The sequence below is a fragment of the Oryctolagus cuniculus genome, chromosome 15, assembly GCF_964237555.1.
Source record: "Oryctolagus cuniculus chromosome 15, mOryCun1.1, whole genome shotgun sequence".
NCBI classification, from domain to species: Eukaryota; Metazoa; Chordata; class Mammalia; order Lagomorpha; family Leporidae; genus Oryctolagus; species Oryctolagus cuniculus.
The window spans coordinates 75,654,976-75,673,365 of NC_091446.1; the positions used below are offsets into that span (position 1 = coordinate 75,654,976).

Here is an 18,390-nt window from a genome sequence, read left to right on the forward strand (position 1 = left end):
AGCAACTCGGACTAGACTGTTACTGGAATTAAGACTTATTCTATGCATCTGCTCTCCCACAATATGGCGCTGAGAAGGGAGAAACAGCTTCTACACAGCTGCCTCCAGTTCAACCAATAAACTGTAGGACCTGCTCCTGATTGGAGGAGAGCAGCGTACTCGGCGTGTGGGTAGCAGAGTTGGGATTGGTGGAAGAGGACTACAAAGGAGGAGAGAGACAACATGCACCAGGAACATCTATCTGAAGGAACACCTGTGCAGCCCCCGAGAGAGCCGGCCGGCGGTGTGCCGCTCCTCCGCGGAAGTGGGGAAGGTGGCAGGGGGAACCGCCCTTCCACAGAGGTGGAAGGGATGGTAGCCAACCCGGGAAGAACCAGCAGCAAATCCGGGGAGGGCCGAGCAGACAAAAGAACAACGCAGGGTCCTGTGTCGTTCCTCCACGAAGAGGGGGAGCGACAGTTGCTCATTTCCTGTGGTGGAATTTGGGAGGCTCTCGTTCAATCAATGTCATCCCCAGGAAGAGAAGGAGCCACTTCATACATTCAGTCTGATTTTGCACAAAGGGAACCCTGGATGAGGCTGTCTGTGTACATCCATCATCCCCGTAACACGTCCCCACCTGAACCGCCAGGCACCTCCACCCGCTGCACACACAGGACAGCCCGTAGACAGGGTTCTCTTTCAGACTCTCTGCCTTGTTTCTGGGAGGTGTTCCCCTTCTGGCTGGCTCCCTCCTTCACTGGTTGGGGCTCCTGGAGGCTTTGCATTTCTCCTCCTGTAGCATGGCTAGCTTCTAAGGGGGCTCAGAAACACACCCACCCTCAGCAGCCACCACTGGCCTGGCCGATCCTGTCCCTCTCCTGATGTTCTACCACCCTCCTCATTTGCTTTTTGCCTCACCTTCAGGGCTGGAGGAATTATCTTCCCAGCCATGAATTTCTACTTAGGTCTCTGATTCCAGGCTCCCTTAAGCTGAGATACTGTCCATGTCACCAATAGTCTTTAGGAGGCTACTCCCTTACGCAGTCCCTGGGTGAAGTCTGGGCACAATCTGTACCATTGTTCTCTGTAAGCTGGCCTTTTCATACCCTCTGTATTGCTTCACTTCTGGTATAAACCACCCCCTTGAGTCCCCTGCATCATGATAACCACTTACCTGGTCTGTCTTGCCTGGCTCTAGGCTCAGAATAGCAGCAGCAGAGGGACTCATCAAATGTAACTAAGAACTGCCCATTTTGGAATGCTGATTTGAGTCCTGGCTGCTCCACTTCTTACCCAGGTCCCTGTTAATGTGCTGAGAAGGCAGTGGAAGATGGCCCAAGAACTTGGGCCCTGCAACCCATGTGGGAGACTTCAGCCTGATCCAGACTTGGATGCTGTAGCCATTTGGGGAATGAACCAGCAGAAGGAAAACCTCTGAATTTCCCTCTTTCTCTGTTGCTCTCCCTCTCCAATACATAAATAAATCTTTTAAAAAGCTTCTCAGAATTTTCCAGTGGTTTCCCTTCTCTCTGGGAGGCTTTTTGGGAGTGGGGTCTCCACCCAGCTCCATCCCATCTTGCCTGCTTTCTAACCTCACTGCTTGTCTCCACCCTCTGACCCCACCACTCAATTGCTCCTAGCTGTCCTCAAACAGGCCCAGTACACCTCTGCTGCAGAGAAACACTCTTCTCACAGAGATCTGCACCAATTTTCTTTGTTTCTCCTCATTCCTCCAGGCCCACAGTAAGAACCTTATTTCAAATCACAATCCATCCTGGTTAGTTTCCTGTAGCTATATGTTGTTATATGTTATATATATTATATATTAGTTTCCTATAGCTACATGTACCCAGTGTCTGGGTAACTTATGAAGAGTAGAAGTGTGTGTAGATTGTGATTCTAGAGGCTGGGAAGGCCATGAGCATAGTGCTGGCATTGTGTGGTCTCTGGTGAGGGCCTTCTTGCCGCATCACAGTGATGCCATGGATGGCAAGAGAGTACTGAGGGAGCTGACCTTACTTTGATAACAACCACTCTGCACTAACTGACTCACTCCCATGAGAGCAGCATCCGTCATTCATGAGAGGCCAGTTCATACCTAAACACCTCCGAATCCTGCTTCAGTGGGAATCAACATTCCAACAGCTGAAAGTGTACGGATGTATTCAAACTATAGCAAGTCCTTACCTCTTGTTCTCTGACATCAGTCCTTCCTCTGCACTCCTTTGCTTTAATATTTTCTTCACAGTACTTGTCATTTTCCAACATATAACACTACACATTTCACTAATCTTTGTCTGTCTTCTCCAAACTGGTTTTTTAAAAAGGATCTTTTTATTTATTTGGCGGGGGGGTTGAGAGAAGGAGCAGAGACAGAGATCTTCCACCCATTGGCTCACTGCAAAAATGGCCACAACAGCCAAGGCTGAAGCCAAGGGCCAGGAACTCCATCCAGGTTTCCCACATGTGTGGCAGGGGCTCAAGTGTTTGAGCCATCTTCCACTGCTTTTCCAGGCACACTAGCACGGAGCTGGATCAGAGGCGGAGCAGCCACGATGCAGTCAAGCACTCTGATACAGGATGTGAGCATCAAAAGTGGCAATTTAACCTGCTGTGCCCAGTGCATTTGATTTTGAGTTCTGCAAGTATCGGAGTCTGTGTATCTATATCCCAGCATCCATCACTTCCTGACACTCACTGAGCTCTCTATCAATGCCCTCTGAATAAATGGACTCTAATGAACAGCAGCCAAGACTGGAACCTGGTGTTCTCCCCATCCATCCCCTCACTACAAGACACACGGCCTTGTGAATAGCCCTGAAGGCCACACGTACCAGGGGTATGAGAAAGATATGACTGCTTTATTCAGGAAACAAAGCTTTCTGGACTTTCTCCACGTCATTATTTATTTCCTAACGCAACTAGATTTTTCATTACCGTGTGTCACTGACTTTAAGTGACTCCACAGAGAGTGGATGACCTTGGACACACCTATTCCCCATTCAAGGGCCATGTTCTACTTGCTGACAGTGGGATGCCATGGAGATGAAGAATGGCCCAGTTATTATTAGAAGTTGTCAAGAAACTTCCTTGGGTTGATCAATGCAGGCAACCTTTATTTAGAGGGAAGAGAAAAATCAGCCCAATCAGTTATTTGACAAGGTGTCAAAGACACAAGCAGCTGTCTGACTGAAATGAAATTTTTCTATCAGGTGGCTTGGTTTTGTTTAGATGCTTTTCTCTCTTCTGAGACTCTGTAAAGTACACATTTTAAAAAATTTAGAGAATGGTCCCAAGCTTGCTTCACTTAGTTCCCCTAAAACCAGACATCGCTAATTGAAGATGGACCTGGGGAAAAAAGACCCTAACCCACTGTCCTAAACCAAGTTGATCCGATTTAGTGCTCATGGGTGGAGAGACACTGTAGCCTGCTTGGGGTTGGGAGCTTGTGTTTATGGAGTGCTCTTACTTATTTCTCTGAACAGATCTCTGAGATAAGTTTTATCATCAGGAGTTATGGATGAGAAAACTGAGGCAGGGAGAGGTTCAGAGATTCTGCAACATCACTTGATACATAATGTCAGAGCTGAAATTTGAGTCCTGTGCTGCCTGATCCCAAGCTCATATTTCTTTAGCATTTTAATAGGTATCCTTGGTTCTCATTCTTCCTCTTCCAGGCTGGTTCTTTGGCCAGGCAGATGAGAACTGTGTTTAAAGTATCCAAAAGTTCAGAAAGTAAAGTAGATTAATTATTCAGTTTCTTGCCCTTGCCATGTCTTTGGAGTGTGTCTACTTTCCAGCTATGTGCCCACGTATTGCGGGAGCAGGGACAGGGATCAGCAAATCTCCAGTTAAAGCCAAGGTCAACCATTACTTATTTAATTCTATAAGACACACTGACTTATTAGAGGGAGGAATCCACTTGGAACTGTTTTAAGGAACATGGGAAACATATGGGCTCCCTGAAAACCCAATGATTACAGTGGAACAGAGGCACTCAGATGACACCATGTCTCTCTCATGCCCTTAGCTTCTTCACTGTAGCTTTTTGTCACCAAGCTCCCCCCTTGTGGTGGAAAGCTACATCCGTCACTATCAGTTACACATATCTTACTTAAGCAACCCCAGAAGGAATAAAATGTTTGCAGTAAAATCCAGGAGTTGAGCCTCACTCTTCCTGGCTTGAGCTGTGTGCCCATCCCTGAACCCACATGAGGGTCAAGGCAATGGAACCGTCTTTGATGTAGTTCAGGAAATGTGGTTGTCTCCTCCCAGATCCAGCCACTGAAAGTAAGGGGAGGAGATTCCCAAAAGCAGATCAAAGTATCACACCAAGAAGAAAGGTAAATGGAAACTGGACAGGAAAAAGCAATGAATGGGTACACAACTAGGAGTAGTAAATGATTCCCCTCTTTCGATGTCTGCTTCCTTGCTGTGTATCTCACAAAGAATTGTTTCTTGCAGCATTTTTGAAGGATTCCATAATGTTTGAAATTGTTTAGCACAATGCTTGGTTGTTTGTAAGTGCTTCAAATAGCATAGAATTATCTTATCTTAGAATGGCCAGGCCTCAGGACTCCCTTACACATTCCTAGCTGCAGCCAGATTACCTTGTTTTCTCTTCCCTCTGCCTCAACGTTTAAATGGCCCAGCATTTCTCAGTCTTAAGCATTGTTCTTAGCCAGAAGGCCCAGGGGAAGCTGGGACTCTCAGAAAGGCTGCTTCCAGAGCTGCTGGCCTCCCTCACCATTCAGCAGGGAACAGGGAGGTGTGTGCAGACACAGAGTGAGACAGAGGTACACATCTCATCACTCTCTTACCTCTGTACCATGCCAATGTTTGGCCATCATCTCCTTTACCCCAGAGACAAGGAGGGAGAAGCCGAACTCAGCATCAACACAGAAAACAGATTGTGCTTTGATGTACTTGAAAATCTAGGGAGGGGAGGGCGAAATTATTTCATCTGTAGAAAACACTGAGTTCTTGAAGTCTGGTCCCTGTAGCAATTAAGTGGTTGGGGAATATCACTGGGGGGGAGTTGCACTGAGCAAGCTGAGCAGAAGAGCTTCTGGGAACAGCTTTTCTCTTCTCTTTCTCCAAATCTGTTCTGTCAATATTTCAGGCTAAATGCTGAAAGCTATCGTGGCCTCCCCGATGGTGGATATCATTGCTTTAGAAAACACAGTTTATAAGCAAGATTCTCTGGAATACTTTTTTGTTTTAATCAAAAATCAGCCAATTTTTCACTGATGGAAGAGACAACTAGCACAGGAAACAAAGGAACCTGGAACAACAGATGACAGTGACAAGAACAAATCAGTCTTCGATGTTCACGTGATACATCTTTTATCGGAGCATAAACTTTGTTTCCGTTTCAGAAGGAGAATGTGCATGGAGATCCACATCCACTCATTGAACCAGCATTTGTTCTAGGTTCTAGAGATGCAAGCAGGAGCAAAACAGACAAGGTCGCTGCTCTAGCCAAGGAGACAGAAAATCAATACATAATTAAGCAAGAAAAATATTAAGCAAGAACACATGCAACCCAGAGAGGTGAAATAGGTTTAGGTGATGCTCTGTGCAGCTGGCCACTGGAAGCTAGGTGCTTGTGCAGTGAGCTGACAGCTCTCTACATCCTACATACAAGTCAATGCATAAAGGATGTCTGTGGCCAGTGGCTTAAACCTGCAATCTTTTCAGCCCATGGCTGATAACAGCATATTTACAGAGAAGCCTGTGACAGACTGATACAGTACAGAAAATCCTGGCAACTTATTTCAAGCAGGCCACCTATGAGGTGTGCTTTAGGCTCTACCCGAGGCCACGGATCAGCCCAAGGCCGGATTCTGCCTGAGACCATATCCTTGCTCTCTGTTTTCTCTGCCCCTCTGTGCTGCCCTCCCTGTATAGGTTTTTCCTAGGTTCACTCCTTGAATAAATTGTGTTCTCCCAAACTCCTTTTTCAGTTTCTGCTTCTAGGAGACCCAATCCAAGACAGCAGTCAAGAAAGGCCTCTTTTAAGTTATGGAATTGAAACTGGAAAGATGAGCAACCCCATGTGCCAGGTGTGCAAATCTCCAGGGCATCAAGTTTGACATGCTCAGAGAACTAAGCAGGGAGCACAGTGAGAGCACAGTAGGAGACTGAAAGTGTAAGAAGGTGGAGTCTGAGATTACAGGCCTGTGACCTGCGGGATTTTAGTCCTAGTGTGATGTGAAGTTGTCAGAAATGTTTGAGCAACTGTGCATTCTGGCCTATGTTTTTAAAGAACTCCTCTGAGATCAGAATGGAAGCAGGGTCACTAGTTAGGAGACTGTGCAAATGACGATCATAGTTTGAGCCAAGTAGTATCTACTGTGTGTCTGTTACCTGCTGGACATGTATACACACTTCCTAAGTATGTGAGGTAGGTATTGTTCGATTCATTTTAGAGAGGAGGAATTGGAGACACAGTCTGCTTAAATAGCTAATGCAAAGTCACCAGGCTATGAATGAAATGCTAAAACTGGCATTTAAACCACACTATTTAAACCACCTCAGTTTTTATTCCTATAGTAGACCGCATCGAATATCCTCGCATGTCACTTTCTCATTCACTGTGACTTGCCATCTTGAGACATCAGAGACATTGAAACACTGCTGCCCCACTGGGGTAGGAGTCCCTAAGCTCCAGAAAAACTGGTTGTCATTATCCAAATGCCTCTGTTGGTAATTACAAGATGCCCTTACACTTTGCCTTTTTGTCAACATAATTACTCTCTATGATGTGAACACCCTGCCCTGGGCAGCCCAGAGACCCATTCCCCTGCCAACTGCAACACTGGATTTTCGAAGTCCCTATCATTGCAGTCCAAGCATACAGTCTCTCTTCCCAGCTCCAAGGACAAGAGGATTCCAGCCCAAAATCCATATGAATGGAAGTCACTTCTGGCTGGGTCTCACTGTGGTAGTATACAATCAGTGGTTAAATTACACAGGATCATGTTTGGAACTGTAACAAAATCAATATATTTGTCAACTAGAGGGAAATTTTTAATTGATATTCCACTTGGACATGCACATCTCTTGCTGAGACAAGCCATGGCAATCCCAAAGCCCCTTCTTCCAACATGAGGCTGATAGAAAAAGAGAAACCAAACTGCTGGTGACAGTCAGTTCTGAATCTTGTAGGAAGGGACCCTCCAGCATTCAAGCAGGGAACATGTCTGAGGAAAAGCAAGTTAGGCCACAGCAGTAGCGAGAGCTTTGCGCATCCTTGGGCATTCTGAATTGAGCTCCGCTAATGTACCTGGGAAGGCAGTGGAAGATGGCCCAAGTGCTTGGGTCCCTGCCACCCATGTGGAAGACCTGGATGAAGTTCCTGCCTCCTGGCTTCCACATGGCACAGCCCCAGCCATTGTGGCCATTTGGGGAGTGAACCAGTAAGTGGAAGATCTCTCTCTCTCTCTCTCTCTCTCTCTCTCTCTAACTCTACCTTTTAACTAAATGGTAAAATACATCTTTAAAGAAAGATTCTGAATTAAAATTCAAACTTGGAGAAATGGTAGGTTGAAAAGTTCTCTGTGATTAGCACAAAACTGAAGCAAACCTGGGATAAGCCCAGTGGTCACTAGAATATGGAAGGACAAGGAGAATTGATAGTATTCAGCCACACTCTTACCAGTCATATTCAAGGCATTTACTGCCATAATGATATTAAATGCCCGTGACAGCCCTATGGAGGACATGATTGGTTCTCTAGAGGAGGAAACAGACCCAGAGTCTATGAACTTAGCAAACAGCACATACAGGTCTGGAGCTCTAGTCTCTGTGATTTCAGTCTGCAGTCATGACAATGGAAGAGTGAGTAAACAAAGGACAAGGAGAAGGAGAAGAAAACGTGAATAGGAAAGAGACATTTTCCTTGGAGATGAAGAGGGCTCTGCCAGCTCTTCTGTTGATAATAGGGTGAGGAGACAACACTGACTCCTAAATGAGTGCCTAGTAGCTGCAGCTTCTTCCGTGCATGTATGTGTGCAGCAGAAATAACTGCATGCACTGCCTGTCATCCACTCCATAGCATGTGGTTCATCTGCTCCCACCTATTCCTCTGACCCCACGTAACACCAAAGAACCACTAGAGCCTTCTCTCGCCACAGTATCAGAGCTGCAGAAACACATCCCAGCACTTTGATGGGCAGGTGACCACACCCCAAAATAAGGCAAAGCCTTGACAAGTTCATTTCTACTGTGGCAGGCCTGAGCTTGAACCTGTACTGCTGAGCAGGGGCGGTAGGGGCATTAATTGTCCTAATTCTCACCCCACACCTGTAGGGATCACGTGAAGTTAAATGCACACGGAGGGCAGAGCTATGGGTAGGAGTCTCTCCAAAGCATTTCAGTGACCTACTTGGCCTCTCGCTGTTCTGGCCTACATTTTTTGCCCATTTCTTTGAGCAATTCTCCCTGTTCTGGCAGCTGCATAGGTATTGGCGGACTTGCAGGCTGACTCAGCACATGCTCTGCCTGAGGAGAAGTTGCTCTTGGGCTCCCTAAATGTAGTCCAGTCTCCACTTTGTAATGTCCTATTTGGAAAAACTTTTTGGGACACCTGGGTTTTAGCCTGGGCTCCTCCCTAATTCCTCTTATCCCTGGTAAGGTAGTCCTGCCTCTATTCAAGAAACCAGGCTCAGTCTGTCCTTGATGGCAAAGTTAGTTTCTTTCTTTCTTTGCACACCAATCTGGTTCATCCTTTGCAATTTTCCCCTTGTCCACCTAGAACTCAAGCTGGTCTCCTATGAACTCTTTTCTGAATAATACACCACCAACTACAGCGGATAGAATTTTCCTTTATCCTCTGGGATGTCCTTTGAGAATTGAGAAATGCACCTGCCAATCTTAACAGGGTTCAAAGAGAGCTGCATTCAGAAAGGATAAGTGGAAATATGATCAAGAGAGCATTTTCAAGTCTCAGTGAAATGCATTTTGCTGAATTGACAAGGCCGAGAAGCCAATTTACAAAAGGCAATCTTCTACCCAAAACAGCGTGGTGATGTTCCCTGGCTTTGCAAAAACTCTCTCCCAGCCAGAGGGACGGCTATGTAGCTGGTTCAATTATAGAGAATCCTCTGAGAATATTTAGGCTATGGCAAACTCTGGGCCAGCTTTCATAGATTCCTTTTCCATGAGTTTCTAATTGGGCCACTGTGAGGGACATCAACATAGTGACAACATTGTCAATTCCTGAAACTGTGTCAAGGATTGTTCTAAGCATTTTTTCAATGGATTATCAGTGACAGCCTTATGAGGATATATTATGAAAAACTCTACTTTACCAATGAGAAAAATGAGGCTTAAGAGAGATAAAGAGTTGCTATGGCCACTGTACACATCGATCTGACAGCAAGTTCAATACTCTTAGCACTATGTGCACTCTATATTTCAAGGGGAACTGCAGATGATGGTCCCAGGCAGGAGAGGGAAGCCTCACCACTCTTGGGTGTTGGGAGTGAGACAACAAAAGAACTCACAGGTATGTAGTGCTATCCTGTGTTCCAGACTTTGGGTAAGGCCAAATACAGATTCTTTATAACCGAGTCCTCACCAAAACAGTTTCAGCAGGTTGATTTCACCATCCCCTTTGTGCATTTATGGAAAGATGGGTTCTGCTTGGGGATGCTAATGTGTTCACCAAAGGCATTCATTTATGCACTCATTCATTCAACAAATATCCTAAGGAAGTATCTCTAAATATCACATCCTGTATTGAGTGTTGGAATGAATGAAATTAGTGAAGTCATAGCCTAAGGAAAGCATTGAATACTAATCACTCAGCCACACAAATGGACATATGATTACAACTAGTACAAGTGCAGGCCGTGCTGCTCTCAGAATGAGCATCTGCCTAACCAGGGGGCAGGGAAGGAAGTGATGGTTGAGCTGAAATTGAAAGGATTCAAATGAAGCTCCCAGTAAGAGGAGAGGGAAGATCACTTGAGGCAGGTAGAAAAGCAAGTTGCTAAGACCATGTCTGAGGAGGGCATTGACCCATTTGGAGCTGAAAGATGACAGAAAGAGTAAAAGAGTGACAGGAGGCCATAAGACAAGTCAAAGAGCTTGAGCAGGAGCAAGGCTTAGCCATGCAGTGTGAAACCATGCAGTTAGCTAAGGGCTTTGCTCACACTGTCCTTTTGTACAGGTCTGCAGAGTTCCCCGGGGTTGTCTACAACTCCAGAGGTGCAAAAGAAGCTGAGGAGCAAGCACAGTACAGGCCAAGGCTGGCCTAGTGGAGGAAGAGGGCAAGGACTGGCTCAACCTACCTTGGAAGAAAAGATTGGCTTGGGCACCCTAGATCAAAGGAAGTACTCATTGTGTTGCTTGACTAGACAACTGTGGTAGGGAGGCCACATTCCTAAGGGTACAGAATGTGTATGTATATGGGGTGGAGCCCAGGGCAAGGTTCCTGCTTTGATTCCTTTTGTTGTTGCGTATGGCAAAATCAGAAGGCCCTTTTGGGTCTTAGGTTGGTCATCCTCCCTTAAAGGGATTTTTCTGAGCCCTGTATGGAATGGTGGGTCTTATGAACTGGAACTACCAAGTGGGGGCTCTACAGAAGTCTCCCAAGTCTGGTGTGTAGTTATTTTCAATCAGGTTGGGCACATCCTGGGCTGAGTGAGGCCTCTTGTGGTATGGAGAACAGATACATGGGGAGCTAGAACTGCATGTGTCCATTGTGACTAGCGGATCAATACATTACAGCCTCCCTGACCTGCCTGTAGGTCTGAGAACCTGTTAGCAAAGTCCATGTAGCACTTATTTGGGGAGCACTATTATGACAAGCTTGGTATCAAGAATCCCTCTCCCACCAAGCCCGTACAATTCCAGGCATATCTATTCAATAGAACTCAATATACATCTGGATTCTTGATACTAGAATCACTGCCCTTCCAACACTATTCAACACTTGAACTTGGCTAGTGGAGAATTTGTGCATCAAAGGTACCTGTACTTGGTGGGATTCTAGGGTGCTATCTGAATGTTGGTCATCCTGTCGATATGCTGTTCTTCTTTCCACCAGTGCCTCTGCTGATCTCTGACCTTACTGGTGATTTTCTGGACTTCATGTAGACCACTGTCACCTGTTGCTAGCTGCACTTCCACCTATACTTCTGGTAATCAACAGATGCAGTTTGGCTGCCCACCTGTAATACTCAGGACACCAGATGTCACCCATCTGCCACTTGTCTGCTAATGCTCTACTTGAACAGCCACTCCAGATACTGGATTCCATCTCAGCCTCTTGCCAGGGCCACTCACCTGCCACCTGTTCACCCTTCCTTGGAACAGATGGCTCGCATTGGTGACTACCTTGCCCCTTCATGTTGGCTTCTTACAGAAGCAATCATGTTCCCTTTGAACCTTGAGGCCTGGGATCTTCTCTCTCAGACTGTGCTGGGACTGAGAAAAGCTGCCTAGGTTTCAGTAGGCAAGAGCATTTGCAGAAGGGGACTGGATTAGTTTTGCTGCCCTAACGCTGCTTGGCAGGTTATCCTGGGTAGATCGTAGACATGTGAAAATCCTAAGACATGTCTGTAGTTACAGGGTATCTGCCTGCCTGCCCCATTTCTCTGTTTGTTCTCTGGCTCTTCGCACTTTATGGAGGCCTAACATCCTGCCCAGTCACTGCCACATTGCTCTTCCTAAGGGTGTCCTTGTCCCTTTAAATCTAGTCTCTGCCAAGGGTTTTCTACCAAACTCACAGGGCTGCCACCCTGTGACTGTGCATCACCCATCTCCTGGGGACTGCTGTCTATCTGAAACAGTACTTGGACTATGGCTCTTACCACTGAGGTAAGTCCCACATCTTCCAGTCAACTCACCCTGCTCAGAGAAGCAGTGTGATATAGATGTTAGGAATTTAGATGCCGAGTCAAATTGCCTGGGTTCAAATCCTGACTCTGACTTTTTTTAAAGATTTATTTGTTTATTTATTTGAAAGAGTTACACAGAGAAGGAGAGGCAGAGAGAGAGAGAGGTCTTCCTTCTGCTGGTTCACTCCCCAAATGGCCGCAAGGGCTAGAGCTGTGCTCATCAGGAGCCAGGAGCTTCCTCCGGGTTTCCCACATGGGTTCAGGGCCCAAGGATTTGGGCCATCTTCTACTGCTTTCTCAGACCATAACAGAGGGCTGAATGGGAATTGGAGCAGCCGGGACTCGAACTGGTGCCCATATGAGATGCCGGCACTGAAGGTGGTGGCTTTACCCATTATACCACAGCACTGGCCCCGGCCCTTTTACCATCAAGATACCTTTGTACAACTTCTCTAACTCTTCTGATCTTCAGTCCCCTCTTGTAGTGGAGTTAACAACTGTGTTTGTATTATGGGGTTGTTGTGAAGATGGAAACATTAAGACATATGCACACAGGGCACTGTGGATCCATGAAAGTACTTCAAAAAGAGGAAAATGGAAATAAAATTAAGTTTATTTTGGTGCAAAATTTTTTGAAAGCCATGCATAGCTCTTTTCTTTTTTCATAAAACACAGTTTCCAAGAACTTCCTGGAGACTGAATCAATTCTGCTTTGTGAGCCAATGGAATCCCTATCAGACAGTGCAGTCTCCACTGGTGGAAGAAGCTAAAATGCTCCTCCATGTCACATGCCCCTCATCCTTGCCAGTGTCCCCACATCTGGAGTTGGACTGCAAGGGGTGGTTTAAAGCAAATCCTCCATGGAGCGACCACCCTATGGTGGGTGCTCTCCCTGGGGCTCAACTCGTTCCCCATCCTCCCTACCCTGCAGTATGCCCACTGCCCCCTACCCTGCTGCTCGAAGTCCCTGGTGGTCTGCAGCACACCAGTGCATCTCATCTCTGTGCCTCTGAGTCTCTCAAGTCCTTCAAGGCAAGGTCCTCATCTGTCTGAATGATCTGTGTCCTTCACCAAGCCAGTGCTCCTCAGTGCCGTGATGCCAAGTGAGCATTGCTGGCAAACCAGAGCAGGTATTCATCCTCCTGGAATAAAGCAGAAAGCCACAGCCCCATACATCTAGAGTACTCTGATCAGATTTGGAAATATGTCCATAATTAAAACTGCCAAGTTGAATGTTAGTTCTAAAAATTGGTTTCATTAGTAATGGGGAAAACTTTCATGCATCAGATTATAGATAGCATTGCTTCTTTTTAGCAAGAAATGAATTTTTAACAGAAAGAACACAATAAGAGGTTAGAAAGTCATCAGTCCCAGGCAATGAGGAAAACGGTTCTGCTGAAGTTCTTATTCCTCCTCTTCGTGCACCTCTCCCCCCTTATTTTTTTCTTTTTTAAAGCTCTCAGATGGTCCTCAGTGATAGGAGGGCTAAAAGGAACCACTGGGGACACGAATGCCCTTTAGAAATTTTTCTTTTACTAATTTCCGCAAGTTAATTGATTGCTTGATTGGCTGGCTGGAGGATGGATGGTGGCTGGCTGCAGAGGGGTAAAGGGCTCTGGAATGCGGCCTGGCAGCTGGAATGGGCCAGCAGTCATCCATCTGGCACGCAAGTGGGTATTAATCTAGACCGCATCTAAGTGCAGCTGAAAGGCTCCGGGACAGAGTGGCAGCCATGAGTGGCCCAGGCAAGAGAGAGGTGAGTTCTCATCTGAATGTAGACTCAGTTACTGGCTCACTGGGGATCAAGGTCAAATTGCTTCACCTCACTTGGTCTTGTTAACTCAGATGGAAAATTGGGTTAGCAGCAGATCATATACACGGGGAATGGCTGCAGCTCCCCAGGCTGGCTTTCACAGGGCTGTGAGCTCTCTAAGGAACAGAGTTAAGGAGGAGGAACAGACAGGGATGGGGCTGTGGGGGAGGCTCCCTGGGGAGTAGGAAAATCTTCTGCCCTCAGCAGATGCGGTGCTGTAATATCTTTACCATGTTCATCATCTATTGTGGCCCGAATCATCCCTGCCTCCTCTCAGACCCACAGTCAGGGTTGCTGCCCAAAGTTGAGTTGGGCCCCTGAGGGTGATGGGAAGGGAAATGGGCATTGGCAGAATGAGCAGAGCTCTCTGGATGGAGACTACTCGGGCCCAGCTTGGCCAATGGAAGCCAAAGGAAGAGTCACACTTAATGCTGCCTCTGGCTGACAGCTTAGGTCCAGCTTGAAGTGCTGATCCTCTGGTGGCGGCTGCAGGGGTTCCCCTTTGCTCAGCCGTGACTCTGCCCCGTGGAGCTCCCAGCCCGATGAGCACTCCTCCAGGCTGCTCCTCTGGGTCCTTGGCACCTTCCCTTTCCCTCAGAGTCCTTTTGGAAAGACTGCTCTGCCAGGCTGAGGACTGACCACCAGCACTCCCCCTGGGAAGTGCATGCCTCCAGGAAAGATAGTGATGGAGGGCCCGAGCCAGGTGTGCTTGCTCTCTGCACCTGCAGTCAAGTGTGGCCTCTGAAAGGAGAGAGAAATTGGTGTTCTCCATTCACCATATAAAACTGAAAACTTTCTGCGGGGTACCCGGAGACGGACGTGCAACCATTGATCACCCTGAACAAACATCCTTCAATAAATCTTTATCTCTTTCAAAGGTAATTGGGAGGACACTGGCTTCTCAGTTGATTCCCTTTTACCAGTTGCCTCCCTTTCTTTCTCCTGGGTATATTTGTTTTCAAAGCCAAAATGTACCACCCAGCCCCATCCATCAAGCTGAAGGGTGCCCAGATGACTTCCTGTTTCAGCTCCAATGTGTCAAGCTACAGAATTCTCTTAATCCACCTGCTCTGTGCGGGGCCTGGCATTTTCCATCACAGGTGGGCATGTCATGTTGCCTAATTCTCAGCAAAGGATGTGTGCACACTGCTAATCCCATTACCCTGCCTGGGTTCAGGACACTCCCTCATTCTCTTCTTTCTGTTCAATTACTCAGTTAGTCATTTCACTAGGAATCCAAGCCATCATATGCCAATCTCTATGTCAAGAGGTTCAGTTGTTAAAGTATACCCAATGGCCTGTTTTAGCATGTGTGTAAGGAGATCTATACAAACATAAGGCCCTGGGATTCCAGTTTCCTGATCAATGCCCCCATGGTGTGCACCTAGGCAAAAGGTATCCCTTGGTGATTCCATCCATCACTGAATGGTACCTTTTTTGGTTTTAAAAATCACTTGCAACATTCAAAGCCTTAAGCTTAGTGTTTTTGATTTTCTGAATTCTTAATTAGCTTTGTAGCTGCTACCTCCATATCTTAAAACTCACATTCATTTTTTTAAAATGTAGGTTATTATAATGGATAGCTTTTAATAAAACCTTCCAACTACAGCCATGCAAATCACAGAAGTCCTGAAAGGTCCATGCATCAAAGGTACTGCCTCGGTATTTGCATAATAACCTTTAAATAGAAGAGCCTGTTCTTAAGCATACTGGCCCCTGCAAGGGGCCCGCCCACATGATTGAGGGGCCCAGCCTCATGTTGCACCCTTGTGTGCAAATGTAATTGAAAGACTTTTAATGTAGTGGAAACAAATGCTGATTCTAGGAAGGGGATTTCACTGGGACCTATTGTGCTGGAAGGTCATCAATATAATGTAGGTGGTTCTTCTTTGTAAGGCTAGGAAATGCAAGACATACAGTGGCTCCTAGGAAGGGAGAAAGATGTCAGATTTCACCATGAAGACTGCATACATTTGGAAACAATCAAGAAAGATGAACTGAGTTTCCTTTACAGTGAAGAAGTCTGGAGAGCCCGTGTTCACCACGTTATCAACGTTAACCTCACCTACAGGGGAATAAATTGCCTTCGTGAGCCTTTTGATGGGATGGACTGAATGGGACAGAAGATTGCTTCTACAGTACTTAGTGCTCAGCCCAGAGCTCATCATGAGACAAGCACAAATTGGGGGATGTATTACAGAAAGAACATCTTGATTCTTCAAAAAATGCCAAAGCTATGGAAGAGAAAGAGAAGAAGAGAAACTGGCTCCATTTAGAGGAGATGGAATGAAAGTTCTGTCTCTGGGTTAGAGACTGGGCCCACAAGAGAAAAGATATAGATAAGATAAAGACACAGATAAGATAGTCTATCATCTATCTATTTATTCACCTTCTCGTATTTCTATAATTTTCCCTGCACACTCAAAACTCTGTATCTGTAGGTTCCATATCTGCACCTCAAACATTCAAAAGATTAAAAAAAAAGAAATTGGGTGTGCACAGACTTTTAATTATTCCCTAAATTGTACATTTTGTTAACTCTTCACCGAGCATTTACATTGTACGATCATGATAAGTAATCTAGATATGATGTAAAGCATGCAGGAGGCGACGTGCAAAGACTGCTCTATTTTGTGTAAGGGATGGGAGCATCCCCAGGGCTGGAGATCTGCCCACGCACACATGCACATGTGGGTGTATGACCTCTAAAGGACATGCCTTCTCTTGCAGTATCGTCACACAGATATCAGTAGTAGGAAACCTAACACTGATCAAATAAAATACAAACATCTTCTAATCCTCCATCCACATTCTAATTTGTTCAGTTGGCCCAATAAAGCTTAGAGCAAGGGTCTACCAACTCCAGCCCACCTACCGTGCATTTTCATAAGGAGTTTTATTGGATAGGCAAAACATGTCTGTTAGCTTACACACCAAACCCTGGAGCTGAGAAGCTGTCAGAGAGACTGCATGGACCAGGTTGTCTAAAATATTTACCATGTAGCCCCTCATGGAAATGGTTTGCTTTTGTGCTGTCCCATCCAGCCTTATGTTTTGCCCCAATTTCCAGGTCCTTCAAATCTCCCTGGACCTGGATTAGTTCCTGCCCCTTTGCTGTGTTTCCTAACATTGGTATTTTTGAAGAGTATACATTTTGTAGAATTGCACTCAGTTTGGGTTTTTCTATTTCCTCATGATTGGATTAAAGTTATGCATTTTGGGCAGCAAATGTAGTAAATGCTACCAGTGGGCAATACAGGTAAAATGTACAGAGATGTCTATTGTACTCTACTTTTTCATTTTCCAAAAAGATTCATTTATTTATTAGAAATGCAGAGTTACAGACAGAGGGGGAGAGAGAGGGAGAGAGAGAGAGAGAGAGGGAGGGAGGGAGGGAGGGAGAGAGAGAGAAAAGGAGAAAGGGAGAGAGAAAAAAGAGAGAGAGAGAAAGCTCTTCCATCACTCCCCAAATGGCTGCAACAGCTGGGTAGGGCCTGACTGAAGCCAGGAGGCAGGAGCTTCATCCAGATCTGTCATATAGGTGGCAGGGCCTTAAGTACTTGGGCCATTGCCAGCGCTGCGGCTCACTAGGCTAATCCTCCACCTTGCGGCGCCGGCACACTGGGTTCTAGTCCCGGTCGGGGCACCAAATTCTGTCCCGGTTGCCCCTCTTCCAGGCCAGCTCTCTGCTGTGGCCAGGGAGTGCAGTGGAGGATGGCCCAAGTGCTTGGGCCCTGCACCCCATGGGAGACCAGGATAAGTACCTGGCTCCTGCCATCGGATAGGTGTGGTGTGCTGGCCACAGCGTGCCGGCCACGGTGGCCATTGGAGGGTGAACCAACGGCAAAGGAAGACCTTTCTCTCTGCCTCTCTCTCTCACTGTCCACTCTGCCTGTCAAAAAAAAATTTTTTTTTGAATTTTAAAAGTACTTGGGCCATCTTCTACTGCTTTCCCAGGCTCAAGAGCAGGGAGCTGGGACTCCTATTGGTATCTACTTGGGATGCAGGCATCACAGGCAGCAGCTTCACCCATTGTACCACAGTGCCAGTCCCATTACTGCTCTCCCTAATTTTTACATTTATTTTATTTATTTGAAAGGCTGGGAGACACAGAGGTTTCCTGTTCTGGTTTACTCCCAAATGCCAGGAACAGCCATGACTGGGCCAGACCAAAACTGTGAGCTGGAACTCAATCCCATCTCCCACATGGGTAGCAGGGATCCAGATACTTGAATGAACACCTGCTGCCTCCAAGTGTGCACATTCACATTCAGAGGGGGTTGGAATGGAGAATAGATCTGGAACTCAGGTACTGCAGCAAGATGTGGGGCTCCCATGCGGCAGCTTAACCACTGCTCCCAACTTCCGTGTGGCTTTACATATATATATATATATATATATATTTTTTTTTTTTTTTGACAGGCAGAGTGGACAGTGAGAGAGAGAGAGAGAAAGGTCTTCCTTTGCCGTTGATTCACCCTCCAATGGCTGCCACGGCTGGCGCGCTGCGGCTGGCGCGTTGCAGCCAGCACACCGCGCTGATCCGATGGCAGGAGCCAGGTACTTCTCCTGGTCTCCCATGGGGTGCAGGGCCCAAGCACTTGGGCCATCCTCCACTGCACTCCCTGGCCACAGCAGAGAGCTGGCCTGGAAGAGGGGCAAGTGGGACAGAATCCAGCGCCCCGACCGGGACTAGAACCCAGTGTGCCGGTGCCGCAAGGTGGAGGATTAGCCTAGTGAGCCATG

At 46.6% G+C, this 18,390-nt stretch overlaps 1 long non-coding RNA gene across 2 annotated transcripts in view; it reads left to right on the forward strand.

Annotated features, from left to right (window-relative positions):
* Nucleotides 1–18,390, forward strand: part of LOC138845403 (uncharacterized) — a 120,363-nt gene that overhangs the window by 91,944 nt on the left and 10,029 nt on the right. The window contains exons 4-5 of one of the 2 annotated variants that reach the window (XR_011382494.1): nt 9,408–9,493; nt 10,160–17,012. The exons of the other annotated variant lie outside the window; for it this stretch is intronic. This is a non-coding gene — a long non-coding RNA (uncharacterized lncRNA). Of the gene's footprint in view, nt 1–9,407; nt 9,494–10,159; nt 17,013–18,390 lie in introns of those variants that run through there. 2 annotated transcript variants of the gene reach the window in all.